The sequence below is a fragment of the Panthera pardus genome, unplaced genomic scaffold (genome assembly GCF_024362965.1).
Source record: "Panthera pardus isolate Hobbes unplaced genomic scaffold, ASM2436296v1 HiC_scaffold_16, whole genome shotgun sequence".
Classification (NCBI taxonomy): Eukaryota; Metazoa; Chordata; class Mammalia; order Carnivora; family Felidae; genus Panthera; species Panthera pardus.
This window is the reverse complement of record NW_026526721.1, coordinates 115967685-115980444: the sequence shown is the minus strand read 5'-3', so window position 1 is coordinate 115980444 and position 12760 is coordinate 115967685. Positions and strand designations below refer to the sequence as shown.

Below are 12760 nucleotides of genomic sequence, written 5' to 3'. Positions count from 1 at the left end.
TTTGAGAGAGACAGAAACAGCATGAGTCAGGGGTGGGCAAAGAGAGGGGGAGAGAGAAAGAATCCCAAGCAGGCCCTATGCTGTCAGCACAGAGCCCAGTGTGGGGCTTGAACTCATGAAATGTGAGATCAAGACGTAGCCGGTGGGGAAACCAAGAGTCACTTAACCGACTGAGCCACCAGGCACCCCTGTATTACCTTTACTAAGAGCTGCTGGAAACTAGGAAGGTGAAGTTATCAGAAATGTGCCAATTATTTTTAACTACTAGCCAATCATGTTACAAGCAGAGTATACTAGTTATGGAGAAAAAATGTGTTTGAATGCCTAATTAAGACAGAAACAAACTTTTTGGTGAAAATGTTTTATACAACTTAGCATCAAGTTCCTAAAATTTTGAGGGTTAATGTATCAACCCAGACTTAATGTTAGCTGCATTTTGTAAAAGGTTGACAAAGGAGTTCACTCCTTGAATATGAAAATTTAGGGCATAGTTATCAGTCAATAAGACCCTCTATATGGCTACTGACATCTCAGAAAACATGAATAATGTTCTAAGATGGAAATTTCCAGAAATGAGTTCTTTACTTTGAAAATCCAATGTAGTTATCATACTTAGATGTCAAAGTCTTAAAGTAATTTCATGTGTTTATTAAGTATTAGGTTTATAGCAGTAAATTAAATCCCTAGGTTTACAGCAGTGAACAAAAAACACTCCTGTCTTCATGGACCTTACAGTCAAGTATAGGAATAAGGATTGTAAACAAATAACAAATATTTTTGTTATAACAAAGTTTAGTAAGTATCATAAAGGAACAGGGTGACTTAAATGAAAATGATTTATTCAATGTGTAAATAAATTTATTATCTGTGACTTTGCAAGTGTTTACAAATCATAAAACAATTTTAATCATAAAATATGAGTTAGTAGCCATATATTTCACTAGGGCCTGCCAGATGTACTTGACTCTGCTTAACTCTTCTGATGATAAATATCCAAAAGCTTGGAAAATGCTTCTCTGACCTTCTTTTTCTTCACTATGGCAAATATTGATGGTTTTCTCTGAGAAGCTGAATGTGTGAAGTATGTTCCAAAGACCTAGAAAATCACAGAGACTTTCGTTAGAGCCAGAGATGAAATGTGAATATTGATTCAGGTACCTTAAATCCTCTCTGGAACAGAAATGGAAAGCATACGCGCGCGCACACACACACAAAAGGATGATGTCCAATTTCGAAGGTGCTAATTTGGTATCATATTTCATTAAACCCCGTAGAGAACTACAAATAATATCACAATTCAAAAGGTATGAAGCCCCTGTGTGATAAAAAGATTATCTGATATTTTTGTTTTGGCTTTCTTTTTTTGTTTTTCCATCACTATATAAGTGCGATTTTTCTCCCAAAAGAATATTCTTAGACTTTCCATGCTTAATTTGTCATGAGTATAACTACTTTCATTTGCATTATTTATCCAGAATGTATCCTTTCCCCTTAGCTCATTTATTACTACTGGTTCTTCTAACCCCATACTTCCAAGCTTCTTCTGAGGTCTGTTTCTTACCCTGTTTACTCTTGAGACACACTCTCAAGTTGAGAACATGTAGATCTAAACTCCTATTCTCTTTCTTTCAAAGAGCCCAGGAAGAGAAAAATATGCCAGATGACACAATAGTGAACGTATCTACACATAATCAATAAGGAGCTTCTTCAAGTAGTCCTGCTACATTGTCAATTCATGATTTTTTTTCATTTTTTTTCAGTTTTATTGAGATATACTTGACATATAACATTGCATGAGATTTAGTTGTACAACATGGTGTTTCATATACTTATATATTGTAAAATGATTACCATACTCAGTTTAATCATCACCACACATTGTTACATTTTCCTTGTGATGAGAACCTTAAGATTTACTAACAATTTTCACATACAAAATGCAGCATTGCTAACTTTAGTCACCATGCTCTACATCACCTTCCTATGACTTCTTTATAAGTGCCTTTCACCCATTTCTCCCACACCCCAAATCTGGCAATCACCAATCTGTTCTCTATATCTATGAAATGCTTTCTTAGATTCCACATATAAGTCAGATCACCAAGTATTTGTCTTTGACTCATTTCACTTAGCATAATTCCCTCAAGGTTCATCCATGCTGGATTTCCTTTTTTTTATGACTGAATAATATTTATGTGTATGTGTGTGTGCACAAAATGTAGGTATATACTTTCTTCATTCATCTGTCAATGGTTATATCCATGCCTTAGCTATTGTAAATAATGCTGCAATGAACATGAAGGGCATAAATATTTTCAAGATAGTGACTTCATTCCCTTTGGATATATATCCAGAAGTAAATTTGCCAGATCAAATGGTAGTTCTATCTTGTATTGAGGATCCTCCATACTGTTTTCCATAATGACTGTAACAATTTACATTCCTAACAGTGCACAAAGTTCCCTCTTTTGTACAGCCTTGCCAACAGTCTTTTTTTCTTAGGTCATTCCAATTACGATGGTTATCCTAATATTTTATCATGGTTTCCATTTGCATTTTCCTGATGATTAGTGATGTTGAGCAACTTTTCAGGTATATGTTGGCCAGTTGTAGGTTTTCTTTGAAAAAATGTTTATTCAGGTCCTTTCCCCATCTTTAACAAGTTGTTTGTTTTGTTTTGCTATTGAGTTGTAGGTATTTTTAAATATATTTTTAGATATTAACCCTTATGAGATAAGATATACAAATATTTTCTCCCATTCTGTAGGTTGCCTTTTCATTTTTTTATTTGCTTGCTGTGCAGAAGCTTTTGAGTTTGATGTATTCCCATTTGTTGAAAGTTTTTCTTTTGTTGTGTGTGTTTTTGGCTTTGTTTCCCCCCAAATATTGCCAAGACATCTTACTGAGCTTCTTTCCTACGTTTTATTTCAGAAGTTTTAGGTTATCAGGTCTTATGTTTAAGTCTTTGATGCATTTCAAGTTCTGTATGTGTTTCTCCAGTTTCCCAGCACCACTTATTGAAGAGATATCTTTTCTACATTGAATATTCTAGGCTCCCTTGTCAAATATTAGTTAGCTGTATATGCCAGGGTTTGACTCCAGGCTGTTTTGTTCCATTGGTCAATGTGTCTATTTTTGTGCCAGTATCATACTGTTTTTATTATTATGGCTTTGTAGCGTAGTTTGACATCTAGAAGCATGATATCTCCAACTTTGTTTCTTTCTTTCAGGATTGCTTTGACTATTTGGGGTCCACACAATTTTTAGGATTATTTCTGTGAAGAATGCCTATGTATTTTGATGGGGATTCCATTGAATCTGTAGATAGCTTTGGGTAGCATGGCCACTTAACAGTATTCTTCCAATCCATGAATATGGGATATCTTTCCACCTGTTTGTGTCTTTGATTTTTTACAGCTAGGTTTTGTAGTTTTCATTGTATAAATCTTTTACTTCCTTGGTTAAAGTTATTCCTAAGTATTTTATTGTTTTTAATACTATTGTGAATGAAATGATTTTTTTTTTCAGATGTGTCATTGTTAGTGAAAATTAATGCAATTAATTTCTGTATGCTGATTTTATATCCTGCCGCTTAACTACAACTGATTAATAGTTTTTTAATGGATTCTTTGTGATATTCTAGAAATAGGATCTCATCTTCATGAAAAAAAGGACAATTTTAATTCATCCTTTCCTAGTGAGATGCCTTTTTTTCCCCTTTGTCTTGCCTAATTGCTCTAGCTTGAACTTCCAGTAATATGTTGAATAGAACTGATGAGACTGAGCATTTTTTCCTCATTCTTGATCTTAGGGGAAAACACTTTCAACTTATCTCCATTGAGCACTATGTTAACCATTAGTTTCTTCTATACCCAACCTGTTAAGGAGTTTTATCATGAAAGGATATTGTATCCTGTTAACTTTTTACGCATCTACTAAAACAATTGTGTGATTTTAATCTTTCATTTTATTGATATAATGTAGTACATTTATTGATTTTTATATGTTGAACCATTCTTGCATCCCAGGGATAAATCCCACTTGGTCATGGTGTATAATCCTTCTACTATGGTCTTGAATTTGTTAGTTTACTAATAATTTGTTGAGAATTTTTACATCTATATTCATCAGGAATATTGATCTGTGGTTTTCTTTTCTTGTGGTATCCTTATCTGGTTTTGGTATCTGGCCTCATAGAATGTGTGTGGAGATGCTCCCTCCACTTCAATATTTTGGAAGAGTTTGAGGAGGATTGGTGTTAATTATTCTTTGAATTGGTAGAATTCTCCAGTGAAGCCATCTGGTCCTGAAGTTTCCTGTTGAGAGTTTTTGACTACTAATTCAATCTCTTTATGCATTATTGCTCCGTTCAGATTTTCTTTTTCTGCCTGATTCAGTCTTGGTAAATGGTGTGTTTCTAAAAATGTATCCCTTTATTCTAGGTTATGTAATTTGTTGGCATTTAATTGTTCATAGTAGTCTCATATGATTTTATGCCTTACTGTACTATAAGCTATAATGTCTCCGCTTTCATTTCTAAGTTTATTAGACTCCTTTTTTTTCTTAGTCTAGCTAAAGGTTTGTCAATTTTGTTTTTCTTTTTTATTCTTCTTGTCTGGTCTCTAGTTCATTTATTTCTGCCCTGATCCTTATTATTCCCTTCCTCCTACTAACTTTGGAACTGAAGATTTTTTCTAGTTCCTTGAGTTGTAAAGTTAGATTGTTTACTTGATCTAATTTCCTAATATATGCATTTATTGCTATACACTTTCAGAACTGCTTTTGCTGCGTCCCACAGTATTTGTTTTTATGGTCATATGTTTCTGGATAAGTTACTTCCATTTTGATTTCTTCTTTCACCTACTGGTTGTTTAGAAGTGTGTTGTGTAGGAGGCACCTGGGTGGCTCAGTCTGTTAAGCATCCAATATTGGCTCAGGTCCTGGCCTCCAGGCTCATGAGTTCAAGCACTGAATGGGGCTCCACACTGATGGTGAAGAGTATGCTTAGCATTCTTTCTCTGTCTCTGCCCCTCTCTCACTTGAAGTCTCTAATTAAATAAACTTAAAAAAAGTGTGTTGTTTAATTTCTGGGTCTCACTTTTCTCTTGTTGGTTCTAGTTTCATACCATGATGGTCAAAAAAGATGGTTGGTATGATTTCATTCTTCTTAAATGTGTTAAGATTTGTTTTGTGGCCTATCATATGATCCACCATGGAAAATGTTCCATGTGCACTTGAAGAATGTGTATTCTTCTGGTTTTGGATGGAATATCCTATAGATGTCTTTTAGGTCTATTTGGTCTAATGAGTAAAGTCCTATATTTCCTTACTGATGTTCTGTCTGGATGATCTATGCATTGTTGAAAGCAGGGTATTAAATTCACCCACTGTTACTATATTGCTGTCTATTTCAGCCTATAGGTCTATTAATATTTGCTTTATATATTTAGGTAATCCTGTGTTGGATACATAAATACTTACAAATGTTGTATCCTCTTGTTGGATTGATCCCTTTATCCTTATATAAGACTTATTATTGAAATCTTGAAGTCAATTTGGTCTGATATAAGTATAGCTACTTCTGCTTTCTTTTGGTTTCCTTTTGCATAGAATATATTTCTCCATCTCTTTATTTTCAATTTATGTGTATCCTTAAAGCTGAAGTGAATCTCTTTTAGGTGGCAATTGGTTCTTGTTTGTTTTTTAATCCATTCAGCCACTCTGTGTATTGTAGAATCTCATCCATTTACATTTAAAGCAATTATTGATAGGTATGATAGGTCCTTATTATTGTCATTTTCTTAATTGTTTTCTGGCTATTCAACAGTTCCTTTGCCCCTTTTTCTCTTGCTCTCTTCGTGATTTGATGATATTCTGTTCTAATATGCTTAAAATTCTTTCCTTTGTAGTTACCATGAAGCTTATATAAAACATATATTTAAGCAGCACTCTCAACAATAGCCAAATTATGGAAAGAGCCTAAATGTCCATCAACTGATGAATGGATAAAGAAATTTTGGTTTATATACACAATGGAGTACTACATGGCAATGAGAAAGAATGAAATAGGGCCCTCTGTAGCAACATGGATGGAACTGGAGAATGTGATGCTAAGTGAAATAAGCCATACAGAGAAAGACAGATACCATATGGTTTTTCACTCTTATGTGGATCCTGAGAAACTTAACAGAAACCCATGGGGGAGGGGAAGGAAAAAAAAAAAAGAGGTTAGAGTGGAAGAGAGCCAAATAATAAGAGACTCTTGAAAACTGAGAACTGAGGGTTGATGGGGGGGTAGGAGGGAGAGGAGGGTGGGTGATGGGTATTGAGGAGGGCACCTTTTGGGATGAGCACTGGGTGTTGTATGGAAACCAATTTAACGATAAACTTCATATGTTGAAAAAAAACCAACATATATTTGTAACAGTCTATTTTAAATTGATAGCAACTTACATTTAAACACATATTAAAGCTCTACATTTTTACATCACAGTTTATCTTTTTACCTTTGTATTCACTAACAAATTATTGTAGGTATAGTTTTGTGACTTTTGTCTTTTCATTTTCATATTAGATTTATAAATACTCTTCCCACCACTATTACAACATTAGAATATCCTTAATTTAATATTTACCTTTACCAATGAGGTTTATACTTTTATATTTTCTTGTTGCCAATTAGTGTCCCTTTAATTCAGCTTGACTAATTCCCTTTATCATTTCTTACAAGTCCAGTCTATTGGTAATGAATTCCTTTATTTTTTACTTGTCTGCAAAACTTTTTATCTTTTCTTCAATTTTGAAAGACAACTTTACCAGGTAGAGTATTCTCAGTTGGAAAGTTTTTTTCCTTTAGCACTTTGAATATATTGCACCACTCCTTCTGGTCTTCAAAGCTTCTGCTGAAAGATCTGCTGATAGTCTTATAGGGGTTCCCTTATAAACAGCTACTTTTGTTGCCTTTAAGATTATCTTCTTGTCTTTAACTTTTAACAATTATAACGTGTCCAAGTGTGAGTCTTTGAATTTATCTTATTTGGAGCTCTCTGGAATTCCTGGATCTGGTTTTCTTCCCCCATTCCCCCAGGTTAGGAAACTTTCAACCATTATTTCTTCAAATAAGCTTTTTGCCCTTTTCTATCTTCTCCTTCTGGGACTCCTATAATGTGAAAATTGATCTGTTTGATGATGTTGCATAAATCCCTTAAGCTATCTTCACTGCATTTTTTTTTCTTTTTTCTTCTCTGATCGAAGTCCATTGCTCTTTGAGTTCATTGATCTTTTCTTCCACTTCATCTAATCTGCTACTGAACCCTTCTACTGATTTTTTCAGTTCAGGTATTGTATTCCTCTATGATTTCTGCTTTAATGCTTTCTTATATTTTCAACTTCTTTGTTGAAATTTTCATTTTGTCCATGCATTGGTCTTTTGACCTTGGTGACCATCTTTAAAAACTTTAAACTCTTTACCAGGTAAATCACTTATCTCCATTTCATTAAGTTCTGTTTCTGGGGTTTATTCTTGTTCTTTCTTTTGGAACATATGCTCTGTTTTTTCATCTGGTTGTGTGTGTGTGTGTGTGTGTGTGTGTGTGTGTTTAAAGATTAAACAGCTAGCTTTCCCAGTCTGGAAGATGTGTAGGAAATGAAACTTGTTCAGCCCAACCCTAGCTCTTTGTTGTCTCTCAAAACTTTGTGATTGTCCAAACAGCCCTGTTTGTTTTTAGTGGTTCCCAGTAATTGAGGGTGTGCCAAGACTTGTTAGCATTGCAAAGGGGGAAGACCTCACTCAGCACATAGATGCAGGCTAAATGGAAGACAGATCCTCTGGAAGTGGCTTTTAAGTATGCAAATAGACCTCTTTTAGGAAAGGACTAGGAGATAGGTTCCTCTATCTACTCTCCCCACTCCCTCTATGCTGACTCTTGGAGGGATAGCCAGCCACTAACTGTCTCTTTGCTTGCCACAATCCCACTAAACCCAAGAACACAGCACTGCTGGTTAACAGAGCCAGGCTATCAAGGGATGTGTCTTCTGGTTTTCAGCCACAAAATGTGGGGCTCCAGATACATGCACAGACTTGTTTTCCAGACACTGGTGACCCATTTTGATGTGTGTGTGTGTTTTTTTTCTCCTTCATTTGATGTGTAAGAGTCACTCAGCTAGTTTCTGGATTTCTTTCAGAATGAATTATTCCATAATAGTTGTAGATTTGGTGTGTCTGTGGGAAGAGGTAAGTTCAGGAGCCTCTTATGTTACCATCTTAAACCAGAATCTGCTCTGAACTCCTTGAAGGTAGGAATCATTTCTTATTTGTTGGGAAACTAGAGGTACAATGAGTCATATCCCTCTTCTCTTACTGAACCTTTCTATATGAAGGTTCTATACCTCTTTCTATACCTCATCAGGTAGGTAAATTGCCCATACTTCTCTTCAAAGCTAACACCTTCCCACATTCACAAAAACTTATTTTTGTTTTCTCTTGTACTCAAAAACAAAGACAGGAACAGTGTTTTTGAGCTGAATTTTTCTTATTTAGAAGAAGGAATGTAAGAAATTTCTCAGGAAAAGTTGCTTTTAGATGGTATAAGTAATGAAGGTTCTGGGATGCTACATATAGATAGATTTTAGTGAGAATTAAAACTCTATTAAGTGTTTAATTTATTCATGAAACTCAAAAGTACCAATATTTACTGATGACTTTTATAATGGTAGGAGCTGGGCATGTAAAATATATATATATACATATATATATACACACATATATATACATATATATACATATATATACGTATATATACATATGTACATGTATATATACATATGTACATATATATATGTATATATATGTGTGTATATATATATGTATATATATATTTATATATATATATCCTTTCATGGAACTAGTAGTCTGATGGGATGAACAGATAGTAAACAACAATAACAATTTTGAGTTTATCATAGTGTTAGAAGAGGGACGCCTGGGAAACTCATTTGGCTAAGCATCTAACTTTTGATTTTGTCTCAGATAATGATCTCAGCATTCGTGAGTTCGAACCCAGCATCAGGCTCTGTGCTCACAGTAGACAGCCTGCTTGGGATTCTTTCTCTCTGCCCCTCTCCCGGTCATACTTGCTCTCCCTCTCAAATGAATAAATAAACTTGAAGAAATAAAAGAGAAAAAAGAGCATGTCATGATAGACAGTAATGAGACAGGAAATACTTCAATAGTGTGGTTCAGAGAACATGCTCTCACATTTTAGTAAGGTGCTGTGCCCTAAGATTAAGTTAAAATAGCAACTTGCCCTGCCCTTAGAGCTTGACTGACACCCCAATATTTCCTCTGGAATCTTCATTTCCAAATCCCTAAAACCAAAGCAAAACTCACCATACATTTAAAAAATTTTTTTTCTACTTCTATTGGTCTTACCCTCTAGGGTAATGTCCTATGCCAGGTCTTTTTTAGTTAATAGGTTTTACACCCCAATCTCCTAATATGCAAATAACATCAGGTCTGTAATTTTAAGTGTATTCTCCTCAGACCGATACAAATTTTTTAACACAAGGTTTCTCAGCAGTGGCGTGATTGACATTTTGAGCTAGATAACTCCTTACTGTTGGGGGGCTGTCTTGGGCATTGTGGGGTTTTTAGCAGTATCCCTGGCCTCTATGCATTAGATACCAATAGCACCTGCCCCCAAGTTGTAGCAATGAAAAACATCTACGGACACGTGAAGTGTACCTGGGGGGCATGGGCGAAAGCCCCTCCCTTCCTACTGATTTAACACTTTGGCTACTCTGTTTCTAGGTAGAAATTCAAGTCTAACTAGTGATTTAAACTACACAGGACAGGCTCTCCCTGAGTTTTATGTAGAGTACAGACCTTAGGACCTCATGGTAATTAACATTCAACTTTTGGTATTTATCGAAACTGTAACCTCATTAAAATAGCCACATTTAAATACTGAAAAATTAAAATACACTGGAGCATTGGGGTAAGTGTTTAAATAAACACATCTGAAGGCACATTCTTATCCTGACATGTCATGATAAGACAGTAATGAGACCCAAGGTACTCTGCTTAATTTCCCTCAGCTGCTGCAGCCCCTCCTGTTTCAACAACAGAATCTTCTATCAGTGCTTCTTACCACTAGTCAGTGAGGAAGATCTTTCTCCTGGTTGTCTGTATTACTCAGTCTCTAGGTCTTAAATACTTTCATTCAAATGGGTCAAGCTGGAATAAAAAAAAAAGGGGGGAAGAAGTTGAAAGATGGGTACAGAGCACAGCCTAGGATCATTGAAGTTAGGAATGTAACTTCTCACCTAAGCCAGGGAACTGAGAAAGTTCCTTCTCATCTCTGCTTTAGCCAAGAGTTTATTAAATCGACTTGCGTATAATACTTAGTTAAGTAATGAACAATCGCTTCAGAGACTGTCCCAGCAGTACTTATCAATCTGCATCTTCTATACATTGCTAAGTTAAGACATTCAAAAACTACCACTTAGAGTGTTTTGACAAGATTTTAGAGCAGGGATATGTATTAAAAAGTATAATGGATATTAAAATTATGTAATTCTCAGTTTTAGTTGTTTTCTAAAATATTTGCCCTATTTCCGGTTTCAAATGTATTACATGCGGATTGTAAAATGGTATCATTGTTTTTCAAAACTTGTTGGCTATTTCTTATAAAGTTAGATTACATCAACCCTCTGTCCAACAATTCTACTCCTAGGTAACTATCCAAACAAAATGCAAACACACATCCACAAAAAAGTTTGTATAATCATGTCCAGAGCAGTCTTATTCAAAATAGCCTAAAGCTGGAAACAACCCAAATGCTCATCAGAAGAATGATAAACTAATCATGTTTTATTCATACAAAGAACACTACCCGGGAGTAAATAAGAACAATAACTGATACATACGACAAAGCATAATTATGTATATTGTAGACATTACGCTGAGGAAAAGCAAAACAATCTACAGTGATAGAAGTCAGAAAATTGTTACATTAGTTTGGGGGTGGGTATAGATCAGAAGGGCCCATAAGAGGATTTGGGGAAGTAATGGAAGTATTCTATATCTTATTTGGATGCTAGTATAAAAGCTTATATAAATTATAAAAACTCACTGAACTACAAACTGTTTTACTGAGTATAAATCAAATTATAAAAACACAAAAATGTATTGCCCACTAATTTTAGAAAGTAGAAAAAATAGAAAAAATATTCATAATCCTACCACTTGAGGATTGTTGTCAACCTGTCTGAAAATATCTTTATTTTGATTATTCTTTCATATCTCCTTAACCTGTAATCAGAGAAGTATTCCAGGGATCGATCCTTAAACACCTTTTCTTTCCTATTTTTACTCATTGTTTGTGATTTCATCTAGTGTCGTGACTCTTACTTTATTTTTTTAATGTTTATTTATTTTTGAGAGAGAGACAGAAGAGAGCAGGGGAGAGGCAGAGAGAGAGCGGGAAATACAGAAACCGAAGCTGGCTCCAGGCTCTGAGCAGTCAGCATAGAGCCCAAAGTGGGGCTCGAACCCATGAACTGTGAGATCCTGACCTGAGCTGAAGTCAGATGCTTAACCCACTGAGACACTCAGACACCCCTAATGTCCTGGCTCTTAATATTATCTGTATAATTAATGATTCTCTAGTTTACCTTACCTACTTGACATCCACATAGATGTGAATGGACATCTCAAATTTAATATATCTAATACTGAGATTCTCAATTTGTCACCAAACCTACTCTAATCTCAAAGTTTTTCCATGTCAGTGAAAAAAGAACCCCATTCCTCTAGTGGCTCAAAGCCTAAACTCAAAAGCACATTTGACTCGTTCCTTTTACTTATATCCACATATTCAGGAATCCAACCATTTCTGATTCTTTTAACCACTACCATTCCATTTTGAGCCACCAACATTTCCATTCTGGATGCTTCTAAGTCTCCTTGCATTTACCCCTTCTCTACAGTCTTCTCCACACAGCAGGCACAATGATCCTACTAAAATATAAATCAGAACGAGTAACTCCTGCAATGGCTTCCACCTCATCCAGGGTACAAGGATCCAAAAGGCTTTAGGTCTGCCCACCCTAACTTCCACTTACTTCTTACTTCCCATCCACATCTACTCTCATCCTTAATCCTCTCTTTCAGCGATGGTGCCTTTTGTCTTGTTCCTGAAACACACCAGGTATGCGTGCACCACAGGGCCTTTGTACCTGCTGTTCCTTCTGGCTGCAAACCATCCCCGAGATGTCTGCAGTCTTCCTCTCTTCTTCTTCTTCAGGTCTTAAATGTCATTTTTCTCTGTGAGGCCTTGCCTGGCTACTCGAGCTAAAATTGCAACTTCTCCCCATCTAACACCCTAGTGCCTAGTTTGACCATATAATTTATTTTCCAATTGGCACAATTGGAAAGTGAGAAGGATGCTATTGATAAATATGCTGACACAACAGTCATAAACCAGGACTGTTCCCCTTCCTGCCTTATCTTTTACTTTAGCCTTTATTCGGTTAATTATCTGCTTTTCCCCTTCTAGAATGCAGGCTCCTTCAGGCCAGCGATTTTGTGCTTTGGGACCTTACAGATGCTCAATACATATTTGTTAAATGTATTTTTAAATGAATGCGAATGATTTGGCAATGATGTCTTAGTTTATATTACCAAATCCCCTGCTTTCTCCTATTAGAGTAAATGTCATTCATACTCTGAAAATGCTCGCAAAACGTCTTAAATGGACAA

At 35.5% G+C, this 12760-nt stretch overlaps 1 long non-coding RNA gene across 1 annotated transcript; it reads right to left on the bottom strand.

Annotated features, from left to right (window-relative positions):
- Window positions 1-818: 818 nt before the first annotated feature.
- Window positions 819-10343, bottom strand: LOC109260637 (uncharacterized). The gene is made up of 2 exons (XR_002077098.2): window positions 10149-10343; window positions 819-1096 (listed from the first exon to the last, which is right to left on the bottom strand). It is a non-coding gene; the product is annotated as an uncharacterized LOC109260637 (long non-coding RNA).
- Between the last annotated feature and the right edge of the window lie 2417 nt (window positions 10344-12760).